The sequence below is a fragment of the Adiantum capillus-veneris genome, chromosome 7 (assembly GCF_014529385.1).
Source record: "Adiantum capillus-veneris isolate H3 chromosome 7, ASM1452938v2, whole genome shotgun sequence".
NCBI classification, from domain to species: domain Eukaryota; kingdom Viridiplantae; phylum Streptophyta; class Polypodiopsida; order Polypodiales; family Pteridaceae; genus Adiantum; species Adiantum capillus-veneris.
Window position 1 is genome coordinate 8747923 of NC_140937.1, and position 18863 is coordinate 8766785.

The following is an 18863-nucleotide window of genomic DNA, read 5'->3' on the forward strand; positions in this document are numbered from 1 at the left end:
CCTGAGAAAGTAAACCCATACTTTCCTCGAGTAATCATCTATAAATGTCATAAAGTAAGAAGCTCCCCCTAGAGATAGGTTAGGCATAGGTCCACACAAATCACTATGAACAAGTGCCAACTGTGTATCTCTTCTACTGCTTCTATGCTTATGTGGCTGCTGTGTTTGCTTACCATACAGACAATGTTCACAGAATTCAAAATCATTAAATGAAAAGCCACGCAAATAACCAGAACGAGACAAGATTTCCATTCCCTTCTTGGACATATGTCCTAACCGGCTATGCCACAAAGAAACGTTCGGCTACTCGGTTACATTGATTACATTTTTAGAGACATTTGATACATGTGCTACTGTCATAGAACCCTTGGATATCTTCCACATGTTCTGTCCAAAAGTGGTGACGTAGCCAGCATCATCAAGTAAACCTGTGTTGATCAAGCTCTTTGTAATTGCGGGAACATGTCTCACATTCTTCAGCGTGAAAGAAGAGCCATTCTGAAACTTCAATTGAACATCTCCAACACCTAAGATCTCACATGTCTGCCCATTGCCTAGCCGAACATGATCTTTAGTGGTCACATAAGAAGTAAACCACTCCTTGTTTGGAGACACATGAAGTGATGCCCCTGAGTCTATAATCCAGTCACTCAGTGCATTTCCATCAGATGCTGTAAGAAGAGCTGAGTCCATTGTATTCTTCAAGAAGTAGATGTCTCCTAACACTAGACTGTCATCCTCTGCAATAGTGTTTGTCACATTTATTTCTTGAATCTTCACTGAGGACTTGTTCTTCTCACCATGGTCTTCAACTTTCTCTTTGCCTTTTTCTGCTTTCCATTCTCTGCAGTCTCTTTTCATGTGACCCTTCTTGCCACAATGGTAGCATTCTATGTCACTCTTGCCTTTAGCACTGCGGGACTTGCTACGAGACTGATTCCTCTTTCCACCTTTGTACTTTTCTTTGGTCCTTCCCCTGACAACTAAGGCTGTTCCTTTGCCTTTGTCCATTGTCTTTCTATTGGTTTCTTCAGTAAGCAGACTTCCTTCTACACCTGCTATGTTCAAACCATCTGGAGGTGCAGAATTACTCAAAGCTGTGCGAAAAGTGTCCCAACTTTGCGGCAATGTGATCAACAGGAACATAGCTCTAACAGGTTCATCAAACTTGACACCTTGAGCTGACAATTGACTATAGATTGTGTTGAATTCATTCAGATGATTGGACATAGGTGTCCCTTCTTTCATCTTCAAGTCAACAAGCTTCTTAAGCCAGTATACCTGTGAAGCTGCACTCTGCTTCTCATAAAGATCACTCAGCTTTAACCATGCTTGATAAGCCGACATCTCGTCTGCTACATTGAAGTAAACGCTTTCTGCCAAAGTCAGCATAACGGTAGAAAGTGCCAATTCATCCATTTCACTCCATTCATCTTCGTCCATATCTTCTGGTTTTATCTCCTTGAGGTTTATAGGTTTTATCTGCTTCTTTTGTACCAACACGTGCCAAATCTGCTTCTTCCACAATGGGAAATTGGTTCCATCCAGCTTCTTGATATTATAAAGAGCAGTGTCCTGTGATCCAGCCATAGCTACGCTTCACAGTGGTTTACTTTCCTGGGAAAAATTCGGCAGAGTTTCCCCTGTAAACTGACCTCTGAACCAATATCAACCTGTCAAATGAACCAAGAAAGCTTCAGATTCTGCATAAATTTCGGCAGAGTCTCCTTTGTAAAATGGCTCTGGTGTACTCAAAAAACAGACCAAAAAACAGCTCAAAAACACTGTCTCTCTGACACTGTAAGCTGCGGGTAAACCTGTCCTGCACCTGTACTGTCTCTCACTGTCCTGTAAGCATAGACTGTGACAATGCCTCAACGGCAGTAAAGCAAAGACGCAATCCCAACTATCTAACTCACAGTCAATACATCCTAGCTGCCTATCTAAGGGTGCTCGAGGGATCGCTCCAAGACCTGTATCACCGAAAGGATCTCAACATTCGAGAATCCCGCAGCTCAATAAAACCTCACTCGACCCTCAACAAAGGCTGCAGTAAATCTGACAGTACATAGACTTCCCACAAAGTCATACATCCACAAATTTCCCATTGTATGCTGTAACCGCTGCGGCGGTTGTTTGCTGCGTGACTCATAGCCAGCAAACCCTCAACAAACATACATCATCTCTGACAATACATCCCATGTGGAAGTACCTGCAATGTCAGGATGAAATCTGGAATATCAAGCAGCAAACACAAGCTACCTGATGAACTAGTGGATGTCGCCTACAGTCTGTGTGTAGATGCGCCCGTGTCGTATGTGACACGCCTCCAAGAACTGTGAGCCGTCCTTCAATGTGTAGACAGCCACAAATCAACACTCTGGGAGTGTCAATATCCTCAGCACCTGCAGTCGTAGGCCGAAAACCCCAAATTTGCAGAGTCGGATCTGCACCCGCTGAGACCACGTAGTCGAAAATGGCCTACGCAGACCTTTGTCGAAGCCGAACGGTGGCCGAGATGACCTCATAATGAAATTCTGACAACACCCAGGCCTTCGGGCTCTCCCACGAGATTTGGGGCCGTGTCTTCGCCTGTCGAATTTCACTCCAATCTGAGTTGATGACTCTAGCCTCCTGTAGTGCTGCCCCGAGCCTCGATCTGAGCTCTGATACCAGTTGAAGGAGTACGAGCGGAAGTGCAACGCGAGAGAGAGTGCGAGAAGAAGAGCACGATGATATGGTGAACTCACTCTACTGTAATGTGTAGAGCATAGTGAGTTCTTATTAGGTTTTTACAAAAGAATATGTGTACATACCTGGCGGCCCGCCCACTTACCTGGGCGACCACATTGGGCTTTATACCCCAACATGTAGCAAAGAATCCATCATGGTGGCAAAGGCACACAGGAGAAAAGAAGAACTCAGAAGAGTAGCCTTGCGAAAGCCCTGCAAATAGCACGAACAAAGTATAAGGTATCTACTGCATGCACGAAACCACTCACAAAGAGTTCTCAAAATAGGGCATGCCATGATATTGCAAACATCATAGCCTTTTTTACGCTTTTTGGGATTGCATGTTAAAGAATCGCCAATCATGATTAAGGCGGCTTCCAAGGCGGCTTCCAAGGCGGCTTCCGGCTCTTGTACCACAACAAGGGGCACTTAATCGAGGTAGATGAAAAATAATGGCGCAATCAGAACCGATTCAATGGAACAAAAATCACCTCCCCCCGTAAATCAGCCAAATAAAAGTAGGTAGGCCCACATGACTTAAAAATCCAGAACGGCCCAGACCACCGTAATTTCAGCTTCCTGGACATATTCCCAAGGTGGGAATTAAATACAAGAACCAATTGGCCCCGCAAAAATTGTCGTGCTTTAGGGCGATCCAACCATTTCTTCCGTCGGGATTGTAGATCTTGCAACACCGCAAAACTGCACAATCGCTCTTCATCTAATTTTTGCAAAACATCCACGATAAACAATGGAATATTCCGGAAGAAGCCTATCCACAATCAGCATCCGCAAGCTTGAAACCGCATGCTCCACTAGGGTAATTGCCTCCATTCCAAATGCCAATTTGAAAGGAGTTAGTCATGTTTCCACTTTATATGTTGTACGATAGGCCCATAATGCAGAAGGAAGTTTGACATCCCAATCCGTTGAATGCAAATTAACTAGCTTTGTCAAGATGTGAACCAATGGCTTATTAGTTGATTATGCCTGCCCATTCACATGAGGGTAATATGGAGAAGGTTTCCTGTGTAACACAAAATAAAATTATAACATTCTCTCCATCACCTTATTCAAGAAATGGCTACCCCGATCACTAACCAACTCAATAGGACAGCCATATCTGGAAAAAATATCCTTATATAAGCACCCAACAATAGAAACCACTCTATTATCTTTCAAAGGCCATGCTTCCACCCATTTAGTCGCATAATCCATGGCCGTCAAAATATACCTATTACCAGTGTTAGTTGCTACTGGTTTAAAAGGCCCAATAAAATCCAATCCCCATTTTTAAAAAGGCTCCAAGGGTAACACTATCTGTAAAGGCATTTTGGACATTTTAGTATGTTGCCCCAACCACTGACACACATCACAATGTTGTACGAAACCCCTCGCATCTTGAAACAATGTTGGCCACCATAATCCAAATTGTAGCACTTTCCTTGCCATGATCAAAGCTGCAAAGTGACCCCCTGCAATGCTTGTATGAACCTCCTCCATAACAGATCCTTGTTCCTGTGAGGGTAGGACGCATCTTAGCAGGACATCCGCTACTATGCGATAATACAACTTCCCCATGACAATCTCAAAATTCCGACTTCGAATAGCCATCCGGCGACGTTGATTTCTGGACAAGAATGAAGGCATTTATCCACTATCAAGAAAATGGAACATCTCCTCATACCAGGTCCAGAGAACGTTGGGAATCATCGTGCATGATTGCGTAATTGGATCCTCACTCACAACTACTTGTGTCAAAAAGAGACACGTCCAAAAATTCATCAGCAAGCCCCGTCGGCGGCTCGCCAAAATCTAGCCGAGACAGGTAATCAGCAACCACATGCTCGGGTCTAGGACGATGTATTGCCTCAAAATCAAATTCTTGTAACAAGAGGACCCATCTACTAATCTTCATGTCAATTCTTTTGTCACACCAGGTATAAAAGATCCGAATGATTCACATGAAAGAAAAATGGTTGGCCCAACAGATAATTGCAAAACTTCTTCACCGAGTAAATCATCCCTAAATATTCTCTTTCTGTTACTGAATAATTTTTTTTTCTATGGATGATAATCGTCTGCTGGCATAATAGACAGGTCGAAACCACCCTTGAGTTTGTTCCTGCATCAGCACACTGTCAATAGCCCTATCACAAGCATCCACAAAAACATGAAAATCCTAACCCCAATTCGGAGGGATCATGATCGGAGCTTTGGACAGCTGAATTTTTAATCTCCTACAGGCCAGATCACATTCCTGCGTCCATTCAAAAACTTTGGCATGTGATGCCTGATTAATAGGGATTACCAAATGTGCAACAAACCTCAAATGCATCCCATCAACGAGCTTGGCCCAGAAATACTGCACACTGCTTCGAATTCGTCAATGAAGGTGCTTTCATAATTGCTGCTTTTTTTATCCAGATCCACTAAAATGTCGTCCTCAAAAATTACATGACCCAATAATCTCCCACTTTGCACTGCGAATGCACATTTTAGAGAATTTAAACTAAATTTTACCTCTCTATATTTCATAAAACATAACCGTGGTTGCTTCAAATGCTCTAATTGCGCTCCAAAGACACTGAGATCATCCAAAAAGATTCGCATAAAATCTATCAAATAGGGACCAAAAATTTGAAACATATCCCTTTGAAAAGTTGAGGGCGCATTCCATAATCCAAACCACATTACTGTGCATGCAAAAACGGCCCATACTGTAATAAAAGTTGTTTTAGCCTGATCACCTTCAGCCATCCGAATTTGGTTATATCCGCTGAACCCATCTAGAAAAGAATACATCTCATGCCTTGCCACATCATCCAAAATAGAATCCAGAAATGAAAGCAAAAAAGGGTATGGAACAGTAGCTGCATTCAGCTTCCTATAATCCACACAGATTCGAATTTTCTTGTTTTTCTTTGGTACCACCACAATAGGAGAAATCCATTCTGGATTGTCAATAGAGGTAATAAAACCCACCTACAACAACAGGAGATCTATTACCTCTATTGACAATCCATTTTGGATTGTTAATAGAGGTAATAAAACCCACCTGCAACAGGCAATCAATTTCCAGCTTAACTTGCTTCGCCACATTCGGATTCATCCTATATGAATGCTGCTTCACCGGCACTGCATCTGGTTTTAAATGAATCGTATGCTGATAAAACTTTGGATCCAATCCTTTCGTATCCGCATACTCCCATGCAAAAACATCCTTAAATTCTATCAACAAATTAATCAAGTCTCCTCCAAAACTTGCCTCAAGCTGGTTACTAATATGAATTGGTTGAGACTCCTCTTGAGCTTCTAGAAAGACCGTCTCGAGTTCATCCTCCTTTACCCTTGTTACTTTACTCATCTGTGCTTCAAACTCACGTTCTTGCCTAATAATCTCCTCCAATGGTTCGGGAATAGGCAAGACTTTTCCTTGCCCCCCTGGCTCTACTATTCCTTGATCCCCTAGAGACTTCCCCTCCAAAATCGTAGAAATATCTGCAAGATAGAGAGAAACTAAATCCGGGTTAGCCTTCACGAATTGCTCCTCTTCTAATCCTTCCACCATATTCATTGTCTCCGCTATCACAGGCCATGCTGCTTGAACTGGTTGTCTGCATGTTCTGAACATCACTCGAACTTTCATGAGACCCTTTTTAACTGTCAGCATATTTGCCTCCCAATTATGCTTTACCCTGGCTTGACGTTACCATGGTCTCCCCAAAATAATATGATAATCCTAACTGTGATCCTCAATATTTAACACTACTAACAAAACAGCAAAAGACAAACCAGCCACATCCATCGCAATGCCTCAGAGTAATCCTATTGGCTGTACTCTTCCCTGATCCGCCATGCGAACTACAAAGGGTGCAGGTTCCCAATCAATAAGACCAAAGCGCTCACAAGCCGCTTGAGATAATATTCACTCCCGCACCTCCATTTAATAGGACTTTGTCGATATATGTGCCATGATATCTTACTGAAAGCTCCGAAATGCGTGTATCCGTAATCCTAGTTTTGCTGACAACGGGACTGATCATCCCGCTCACCCTCAGCTACCGCAATATCAACTTCCATCTCATTCATTGCTTTGAACTTCTGACTCTGCAAAACGTTATGAAAATTCGAAACCAATTTCAATAACGATCCCAATCGTACTTGTAATGGTGATTCTAGAACCTCCTTCCAAACAGAATCCCAATTATCCTCTTCCATGGTATTTTCCTTGTTTCAGACTTTCCCCTCTTTCTTTTCTGAAGAGGGCGCCGATGGTCTTGATGATTGCAATGGTGGTACTGAATGTGGCATCCAAGTTACAATCTTTTTACGTACATCCTCTTGAGTTGCCCAATCCGAGAGATTAACATCGGCTGCTGGTACCACATTTTTGCCAGAACGGACAATCAACAAAACCACTGGGTCAGATTCGTCTAGCCCCTCAATCTGAACCATAGCCACACTCGGTTCCTTTCCAGCAGCACGTTCCTGTTTCTTTCGATCATATTCCATAGCTTGTGAACACTCCGACCGTGAATGCCCATCTCCCAAACAGAAAAGGCAGGTCTTGGGTCGATTAGGATCTCGGCCACCTCTTCCGCGACTGCGACCCCCTCCTTGACCTCGTCCATAGGATGGTCCTTGAAAAGACGCATCTGATGCATGAGCATGGGCCAACATCATCGTAGACTCTTGTCCATGTCTTGACTGTTGTGACTGCCATGTAGAAGAATCCCGACTCCTACGGCCATGACCATTGTAATAACATTCCACTCTATTATGGGTGTTGGCTATGCAAATTGCACACCATTTTTTATTCATTGCACACTCTTGAGCGGCATGTCTTGAATTCCGGCACTGAGTACACCACACCTCCTTCAGACTTTTAACCACCATAGAAGATTCCGCCGATCCAGAGGGAACACCTTTCCCTTTGGCGTTGGGATTTTTTCCGAGGTGCTTCCTCCGATCCTTTCACCGAACCACTGCTGCCTGAATCTGAGGATTCTGAGTCTACACTCTCTGACTCTGAACTATCACTGCCACTTCCCCGAGATTTACGATGAGATTTCTTACGAATCCTTTTTCTTTGATTTCCTTGGTGATTATGTAGCCTCTAAAGCCTCTCCTGCTACAACAGCCCTTGCAATAACATTATTCAGTGGAGTGGTTACCTTATCCATTGTTGCTAATGAGTGTCAGTCTTCTCATACCAAGCACGAGGAGATTGCTTCAACCCATACAAAGCTTTGTTACATTTGCACACCTTTTTCTCTTGACCTTTCTTGACAAAACCGCGAGGCTACGCTACATAAACTTCCTCAAATATGTCACCATTCAAGAAAGCAGTAACAATGTCTGATTGATGTACATCCCAACCAAAATCAGCTACCAATGCATATAGAAAACGCACAATAATCATACGAAAATTTGGAGCAAAAGTCTCTTCATAATCTATGCCTTTTTGTTGTGCATAACCCTTTGCAACAAGTCGAGGCTTATAGTGATCAATCTCACCATCCGGCTTGCATTTCAACTTGTAAACCCACTTTGTACCAATGGCCTTTATTCCAGGAGGCAAATCACATAAAGTCCATGTGTCATTTTCTAGAAGTGCATCATATTCTGATTGCATGGCAACCATCCAATTTTTTGAATTTTGTGCTTCATCAAAAGACAGAGATTCTTCAACATCATATAAGCTAGACACAGCCAAAGCATAACAATCTAATGCATAAGCTGCATGGTGAGATCCTGAACGAGTGCGACTAGACAATGGTGCATTTACTGTCACGCAATGTATGCACCAGCCATTTTGGCATACCTCTAGCCTACTCATTTTCAGGACTTTCCTCATCAAGTACATCATGTACATTTGCATCAATAATAGACTGATCTCTATAACATTTTCAAAAACCCCCAGAGGCTGTATATTTGCCTCATTGGAAATTACATTTGAACTTCCACCGCTAAAAAGAGGCAACAAAGTGTCATAAATGTCCTGTGAGCTTACATTATTGTCTCTAGTACATGACAGCAAGGGCTGAACAAAATCTTCCACAAACACAACATCCTCTGAAACCAAAATACGCTTTGTTTGTGGATGATACAACTTGCAACCTTTGCTTTCAACACTATAACCAGCAAAAATACATTTGATCCAATTTTTTGCACTGTGTTTGTGGCATCAAAGCATATGCCAAACAGCCAAAGACATGCATGTGCTCAATAGAAGGCTTTCTATCATGCCATGCTTTTTATGGAGTAATATACTACAAAGCTTTCATAGGACACCCGTTGAGTACATAAGTGGCACACATGATGACCTCAAGCCAAAACGAATGCGAGAAAGCTTGACTTTTGACCATACATCGTGCCATTTTCGTAAGTGACTTGTTTTTCCTCTCAACAACACCATTTTGTTGAGGCATATAAGGCACTGTACATTGGTGTTTTATCCCACGACTAGCCAAAAATGCATTAAATTCATGAGACATGTACTCCCCCCTCGATCGGAACAAAGGGTGCCCACAGTACAGTTTGAGCCCTTTTCAACCATAGCCAGAAATTATTTGCACATAAAAACCTCGGACTTCGATTTAAGCAGATACACCCATGCATGTCTCGAGTAATTATCAATGAAAGTCACGAAGTAAAGGTAATTGCCCAAGCACGGAGTTTGCATGGGCCCACAAACATCACTATGCACAAGCTACAAGCTACATGTGGCCCTAACTGAACTATCCTTTGGAAACTTAGGATACTGCATCTTACCCAAAATATAGCCTTCACAAACATGTTTGACAGGTGCTTCAAGAGGTGACAAAGAAGCAACCATATCAGATTCCTGCAGACGAACCAAACTGACAAAATTCAAATGACCAAAACGTGCATGCCAAAGTTTTGCATCTGAAATAGCCTTTGCATCCACAACTACATTTGCAAAATGTTGCCAATACTTGTCATACAAAGTGAGCTTATACAGCCCACGACATAAAATGCCAGATGCAACAATTTCATCACCAAAACTGAGATCATGTATTGTACATCTATCATCCACAAATACTACAAGACCAAGTCTAGCAAGTGCACATACAGACAAAAAAGATTCTTCTTGATCTCAGGTATATAAAGTGCATCAACAAGTGTGAAAGAACTACCATCCTCAGCAATAAGCACAATCTTTTCAACTCCGTGAACCGGATTAGAAACATTGTTGGCACAAGTGACTGAATTCCCATGAGGGACAGACTCAAGAGAGGTGAACAAATCACGATGTGAGGTAATGTGCTTTGTAGCACCACTGTCAAAATACCACACATGTGAATCTGCAGCAAACTGACATACATGCATCATGGACAATAGGATCATAAGTGCACTCTACAATAAATGTCCATTTTGCATCAACATCATCATCACAATCTCCTTTGACAGAAGACTCTACAATCAATGCACTTGTATTGAACCCTGTAGTGGATCTAGCCTCTTTTGCCTTCAATTTTGGACACTGCTTGATCAAGTGAACATTAGCTTTACAATAATGGCAATGCATCTTCTTTTTGCCCTTATCACCAGAATTTCTACACGAATTGCTGTCAGCAGAAGCATTAGGAACAAGTAATTTTTCACTCGCAGAAGAACCATGAGAAGTGGCTGCATTACTGTTACCACCTTTTGTTTGAGCAGCAATAAAAGCCTGTTCAACTGCATGTTGTCTAGTCCTTTTTTTTTTGGAAAGCGACTTTTGCAACAGTAATATGCACAATGCATTCAACTTGACAACTTCAAGGTTTCCTTGGGTCATAAGTCTCCAAGTACTAGCAAAAGTCTTGTAAGAATCTGGCAAGGCATCAAGAACAGTCTGCACAAGAGAACTATCTGAAATGACTTCACCTACAGAAATAAGTTGCTCGTTGATATCCTTTACACCAGCAAAGAAAGTGTCCATGTCATCTTTCTCATGTTTAATCTTTGACTCCAGCTCTTTACGCAACAATGCAATTTTTGCCTCATTGCGACTTGCATAAAGACCGACTAGAATATCCCAAGCCTGTTTTGTAGATTTCATTGAACGAATGTGAGGAGTAATAGTGCGCTTCATAGACAACGCAATCAATGCATGAGCCTGTGCATCTTTTACATCCCAACGAGCTTGTTCTGTCGTAGGCAAAAAAAACTATAAGTGCAGCAAGACCTACAACATCCTCAACATCGCCTACATCCTCAGAACCATGACGTGCATCAATGCCCTGCAAAATATTCCAGACACCCTTTGACACAAGAACATGTTGCATCATGTAAGCCCACATAGGGTAATTGTCCCCATCCAATATGTCCTCAGCAGCAAACATCTTGAACACATCTGTGTTGTTGTCCGCCATGACGAATGCCGACACCTGATGTGAAAACTGTCCAAAAAGAGGAAAAACGAAGCGGGAACAGCAGGTGCTATATAGCACAAACTGTAGAAGACTATAAGGGACCTATTATGCAGAAAACAGCACTGACAGAATTTCTACACAAAATGACAAAATAGCATGTGCAGTACTGCTTGTAGTGGAATGAGCCCGGATCAAAAATGTCGACCTTCAAACGCTCACCAAAGCTCACAAAAATTAGAGAAAGTGAGCAGGCATGTGTTGGAGCTACTCGCAACTAAGCCCGGGAGGACGCAACCTTCTCTGATACCAATTGTTGGAATGAGGGTTGCAAGAAAACACACACAGCTCGGAGAAGATGAAGGAAGTGCAATGGAAAGATAGATAGCCCTAGAATAATGGACGTATATACAATGCACGGGGGGAAAATCCTCCTAGAGAGGAAAAAAATGTCCCGGCGGTCCTAAGTGTGTTCACACACATCACTACCACATATATATGGTAACAATACAAGCAGTGATCTTCTTGGCTCCTTTCATACCCTTGGGACTGCATATACTTTTCAGAGTTCATGTGCATTTCCTTAAGCCTTGTTTTAGGCCATACAATGCCTTACACAGTCTACACACTAGTTTTTCCGTCATAGCTTTCTCAGGTTTGACTTCAAAACCATCTTGTTGTTTCATGTAGACATCTTCTTCTAGATGCCCACATCTTCACATCCATCTAAACAAGTTCTTATCCTCACTGTCTACTAATCCAAGCACAAGACACAACATTGTCATCTTGATCATTGGACAAAAAATATCATCGAAATCCATGCCTTTCTTTTTCTTGAAACCCTTAGCAACCAATCTAGCCTTGTACTTGGGCTTGAGATACTCTGTTGTGTACTTCTTCTTATACACCCACCAAGGCTTGTTTGCCCTATGGAAACTCTATCAATTCCCAAGTTTCATTAGCCATAATCGAGTTATACTCAAATTGCATTACCTGCTCCCACTTTGCGCTATCTTCCTAGTCAATGGACTCTTGGTAGTAGGTAGGGTCTCCGCAGTCGATGACCAATAGATAGTATAAGCGTGGTTGAAATTGCTCAAGGACAAGAGATACACATGTAGATCTCCTCAATGTCTATCTAATGGAGGCTCTGCTCTCTCAAAAGAATCACTAGATCTCTCTGGAGCACTATTAGGGGTAGGTACATTGCTAGTAGACTGAGTTATTTGCATAACTAGACTTGAGGCGACTTTCTCAAATCGCACTCTACGATACTCAATCTCTTTCACAGAATTTCTATGCATCTTTGACTCACTAAAGGTCATATGTGAGCTATGAATAATTCTCCAAGATTTCACATGCCAGAGACAATAACCCATATCTCTATCTACACCATAGACAATTAAGATGCATTTGTGTAACTTGGGGTCCAGCTTCTTTCTAATCTCTTTACGCACATGTGAGAATGCTTCACACCCAAACACATGTAATCTATCAAAATTACTTCTTGCATGTCCACATCTCCTATAAAATCTTGTAGATCACTGGTATACTAGGCGACCTATTAATTATATGCACCGATTTCATAACAACCTCTCTCAAAACTCTTGAGGTGAATGTGTCATAGATAGCATGGAAGTGACCCTTTCATGAATAGTCATATTCATGCGCTCAACAACTCCATTTTTAGCAAATGTGTAGGGCATAATAAATTGCCTTCTAATTCCTTGACAGAAGTCCTTAAACTCGGTGGAGACATATTCTCCCTCATTGTCAGTACACAAAGCCTTCAACTTCTTGCTTGACTAGTTTTCTGCCATAGCTAGGAACTTTTATAAGACACTGAAGACTTCATCTTTCCTCTTCAAGAGGTAGACCCACACCTTTTGAGTAGAGTCATCTATGAAGATCAGGAAATATAATGCCCTCCTAGAAAATTATGTGGCATAGGCCCACATAGATCACTATAAACCAAGTCTAGAGGATTCCCTGACTCTCTATTCAATGGCAAAGTGGTAAGCTTAGTCTGTTTTTTGTACATGCAATACTCACACAAACATAAATCTGTAACTGCTTCATTCCCTTCTTACTCATATGACCAAGCCCTATGCCACAACTCAATAGAAGGAAACTCTACTACATAGATACAGTTTTATTTCATAGATGATACATACAAGGAATATAATGAGCCAGAATTTTGGCCTTTGAGCATGACCAAGTTACCTTTTCTGATCATCCAAGAACCATTGCCAAACATTGTACTGTATCCAAGATCATCAAGCTATCATATTGAAACCAAGCTCTTAGTTAGCATTGGCATATGTCAAACACCTCGCAGTATAAACTTAGTATTGTTGCGCATACACAACTTCACATCTCCAACGTCACATATCTCAAGATTATGAGAATCACCCAACTTAACTAAGCCATGTGTAGAAGCATAACTGGAGAACCCCTTCTTATTAGGAGTAACATGAAAATTGGCATCTGGGTCAATAATCCGATTCTACACATAGCATTTGTCAAGAGATAACGCCTCTTCACTCAAGTCAAAAGTGAAGACTAGTACATCTCATGGCTACGGAACAACATCAACATGGAGAGACTCAATGACATTGAGCTCCTCTATCTTCACATTGTTCTTAGGAAGTGCAGAACTTATGACAATGGATTTACCCTTCTCTCTTTGCAACAAACGGAAATCTTTTTTCATGTGTCCTTTCTTGTGACAATGGTAGCATTCAATGTTTCTCGTGTCACGTTTATGACTTTTGCTACGTGCATTCTTGTGACCTTGAGAATGACTGTGACTAGGACTATGACTTCTCTGCCTTTGATTGTTCCTTTGGTTACTTTCACTTGCCATATAATGCCCACTAGTGTCGAGAGACTGAGGTTGAATCTCTTTCGTAAGCAAAGCACTAGTAAAATCACTAAAAACAAGCTTGCCCGTAGGGATTGAGTTACTAATGGCAATGCTCACAATGTAGGCAAAGAAGCAAGAAAATGGCTTTCATTTCATCATCTAAATTAAGTCCCTTTGATGTCAACTAAGTACACACACTGTTAAACTCGTTCAATTGTGAACTAACAATGCTATCTTCTTTCATGTTAAGATTCATAAGCTTCTTCATCAAAAATACTTTGCTCGATGCACTCTTATCATCCCATGAGCATAAAGACTCCCACAGTTCTTTAGCATTGGTCTTGTCCATAATCATGAAGAATACAGACTCGCCAAGATGCAACCTAATAGTTGACATGACATGAGCATCAAGCTCCTCTCAGTGATCATCAATGTACAAACCCCCTTTGCACTCTTTCAATGGCACTGCAAGCCCTTTGTTGATCAAGCACACCAAGCATTATCTACTTTCATATAGTGAAATTTGTGCCATCAAACTTCTTGTAGTAATCTTCTTTCTTAGAAGATCCAGCCATACTGACAAGAGCTAACTGCAAGAGAGTAGCACTTAGAACTTATGGAAAAAAATTTAACAAAAGAATTTTGACAGAGTCTCTCTGCACAGAGATCAAAATCTCAACTAGAAAATCACTACAATGGCAATGCAAAAGAGATGTAAGCAAACTATAGGACTCGCGAGAAAAATTCAGCAGAGTCTCCTCTATACATATCAAAATCTCAAGAAAAATTTAGCAAATCAATGCATAAACTGTAAACAAAATACTGACGGGTCATACACTACTCAAAAGAATTGTTGAAAGATTATCAACTTGGCATCAAAGCACATATACCCGTCTATACATGTCCTATGGTGATGCCACGAATGGAGATCTCTAGCAACCTTATCCACCTCATACTGGGTAACCCGGTCCCCCAGTCTTCAACTTCAAAAAACCTCACACAACGATCCTCACAAAAAGTTATACAGACTTGACTAGCCACAGTTTCGGAAAGGGCTCTTCGAGATAGAGTCTTAGAAACGGCCGGGATTGCCAAAACAAGCCAAAAATCAGATCCACGATGAGGTACAATGGCAGTATCTGCAACATGTGGTACATCCAAAAGCATAAAACTATCACTGCAAGACCACAGGACGCGTGCTCAAACAGGCGCCATTGAGATGCAAGAAAAATTTAGACTCAAGTGTGGGGAGTAAAAACTGCTCTCAACAAAGCACAAGTATACACAAGGTGCTAATCATGTATATCCAAACGCATAAAGCTCTCGAACAGAAGTAGTCGCTGGTCAAAAATCTCCCACTGATAGTAGAATCGATCACTGACAAACTTGTCAAATGTAGCCAACTAGGCTAGGCAAATCAAACCACAAATGCCATGCAAGTGGTAATCCGGCACCAATCAAGTGTAACAACAACAGACCCGTGGTCGAGTGCTTGCCAAGAGAGCCTATAAACATGTAGTTGTGTAGACTTGTGAGTCCGACAAACCGATAAAACTAGTAACCAATGAGCCGTCAATGGCTAAGCATCACATAACGAACCACAGTAGGCATACATCAAAAAAATATGTGCCCACTAAGAAGCCAAGCAGTAACTGTCAAGACTGCTCTCTCTAATGTTACCAAGAAAAACGCTAGGTCGATGTCGAGACGGTGTGTCGATGCCAAATAAGGTGCCGATATTGATGCCGAGAAAAACCATTGCATGCCTATTTTTTCCACTGTACAAAAATGCCTCGTCGATGTTGAACATTGAGAAAGCCAATGTGCTATCTCTCTCACTCGCTATGTTGTAGTGTTCGAGCGATTGCCGATGCCATTCTTCAAGCCATTCGTCAATGCTGCAATTTTCTTCTATTACATAGAGCGCTATTGTGTGCGCTTCCCACTTCAGTGCTACAATGTTGATGTTAAGCTTCAAAAGCTCCAGAAGCTCCCTGTGTGCAGAGCCTGAGAAAATCCAAAGAATACATAGGATGATTTAGTTTGTGATGCTCTTATGCCACTTGTGACAGGTGCGGATGCGTGAGTGCGGGGAAGGGGGAAGTAGGAACACATGTATGGGTGGAGCATAAACTGAGTGCAGGGACAACCATTCATAGCTCCCTTATTCTGTATGTTTGAATAGGGTTAGATGGGCTAGGTTAGTAGTGGGCTTCTGCCGGCCAGTTGGCTTGAAGCCCAACAAAATACAACATACATTCTTGGATGTGGACCAAATATCCAAGGCAATGAACAAGACAAGGAGGTGTGGAAAGGTGTGGCATACATGATAAAGAAGGACTTCGAAGATTATGTATATATTGTGCGGGTTTAGTTCTTGGCCGGATTTAGTTTTAACAAGCAATCTATTGTGCAAATCGCCTCGATGGCTATGCGTGGACTTCCCATCCATTGATCCCCCCACTCCCCCCCCCCCCTTCTTCTCAAATGCTCTGTTTCACTTAGTCATTAGGACCTTGGGGTATCAAGCTGTTGCTTTATTGCATTTAATGCTACGTTCAAAAGGCGAGGTGAATTCCTTGCGCAATTAGTATAGCGGAAGCAATGCTAGAAAAAAACCGAGGTATAGTGTATTTTAACCGGCTTAAATCGTCAAATCCCGATTATATTTTGAGCTTGCCCTAAAGAAAACCGGCAAATTTACACAAGTTTTAGTGTAAATACCGACAAAAGCTTCAAATTTTGACATTAAAACCGGTAGAATTTCAAGTTTGCCCTTATTTTCTTTGGTTAGGAAAAATGTATTTTCTCTAGCCCTGGCTGCCAAGAAGCTACCCATCTTTGGTCACGTAGTTCAAGGGTTTTTCACACGAGCTGTTCACATACCGAAAAAGTAGTGCAAGGCATGGGATTTTTCCATTAAGCTTGCCTTAGTTGGCTGCACCATACTGCAGCATCAATATTTTCCCCACTCCTTAGTGGAGCTGTGGCACATTCTCATGCTTAGCCAAGCTCCTATTCACCTGCCGAATGTCGTATCTTTAGCTTCGACCCTATATTAACCAAGTGATACAAAACAGGAAAAGCCCTCGAAGGATACCACCCTGAGTTAATAAAAGAGAGCACGTGCTACTTACAAAGGAAAAAGAATCACCAAGCAATGACGACATTGTTAGCTTCCGGCTTTCGTTTTCAAAGCCAAACCAGGGAAGTTTTGTACAATTGTGCATAGACCTCCTCCGCATACTTTCAAAGTTTTTTAAGTGAGTTTTTCTTTTGAAACTTACAAAATGGAAAAGGATCAAAACACCAAAATCCATCTGAGACCCACATCAATCAAGATCAGAACGTGTATGGGAGTGATGACATAGGGGAGAAGAGTGAGATGTGCCATCCCGTGAGCAACAGGAACTGATAGTACATAGGGTAGAAAGTATCGAAATGCAATTACAGACTTTCCTAGCTGCTCTAGATGGTCTCAAAGATCAAATGACCAAATTGACTGTGTGCATCCAGAAGGAAAAACAACCAGTGGAAATCTTTTGTGCCACCTGATCCAAACATATCCTCCACCTCCAAGGAAGTTGGAACCATGTAGAGAGACATTGCTATACCTTCTCTTGATACACAGTCAAGACCTAGAGAGAACCCTCTCTCAAAACATGAAACCTCCTCAATTTAATGGTGAAGAAAAGGATAGAAACAAAGATGCTATCTATACCTTCCTACAGAAATGGCAAGACCTACATAGGTTAAAAAACACCCAACCTGAGTACCAACCACTTGAGGCTAATCTGTTATTGGGACCAAAAGCCCACAAATGATGAATGAGCCTCAAGGCATCAAGAAAGATTCCACGCAATTGGGCTTAATTTGAGAGCAATTTTGTGAAAAAAAAATCTCCTTGAAAATGAACCAAAAAGAAACTCGGAAGATTGAGATAAAGGTATGCAGTGAAGTAGGCATTTGCTCGCTTACAATGCAGAAGAAATAATCCTCAGACTCCAGGGGTTAGATGACTTTCACAAAACAAGAGGGTTATACGAGGATTAGATAGACAATTCAAGTGAGAGATAAAAAGGAGTGCATCTAAAACTTTGGAGGTGGCGATTAAAATTGCACAAATTTATGAAGATAATATTTGCTTGACAGCTTCTAATCCCACCCCAACTGAGTGCAAGTCCACAGATATGGGGGTATCACCGCCTTTTCTAAAAGGAAAAAGAAAATTTTCATTTAATAAAGAGAATAAATCATTGTTTAAAAAGAGGGTTGCACCAGGCTTACAACTGAACCAAGAGGACTTTACAAAGGCTAACAAAGAAAACTTATGTTTCACTTTTTTGTCACCCGACCATCCTTAATGGAACTGTCTAAAGAAAAAAAGAAAAAAGGGACAAGAGTCATAAAGATAAGCAAATCCATGTAGTCAAAACACTTCCAATAAATGGTAATGAAAAGTTTAAATTCATAGTAGTGTTGTATGAAGACAAAGAGCACCTTTGCTATTTGTCAAGCAAGATGTGGAAATCAAGTTTTGGTCCACATCAGCTAGTGAAAATGCATGGATTTGTAAATGAGCAAAGGGTTAGAGTTATGATAGAAAACTATGTTTTGGCCCACATGAACGGGTGAAAATGCATGGATTTGTAAATGGGGAAAGGATCAGAGTCATGATAAATGACTATCACACATAACTTTGTAAACCATGCTCTTATCAAGAAACTAAAACTTTCTCAACAATTAAAGTGCTCACCAATATGTCATCTCCATGATGCATGGCGAAGACACGAAGATATGCGAAGACGAGAATGAGAAATGATCTTCCATATGCATAGTAACACAAATGAATAGCCTTAGGATGCATCTTGGTCCAACTTGGA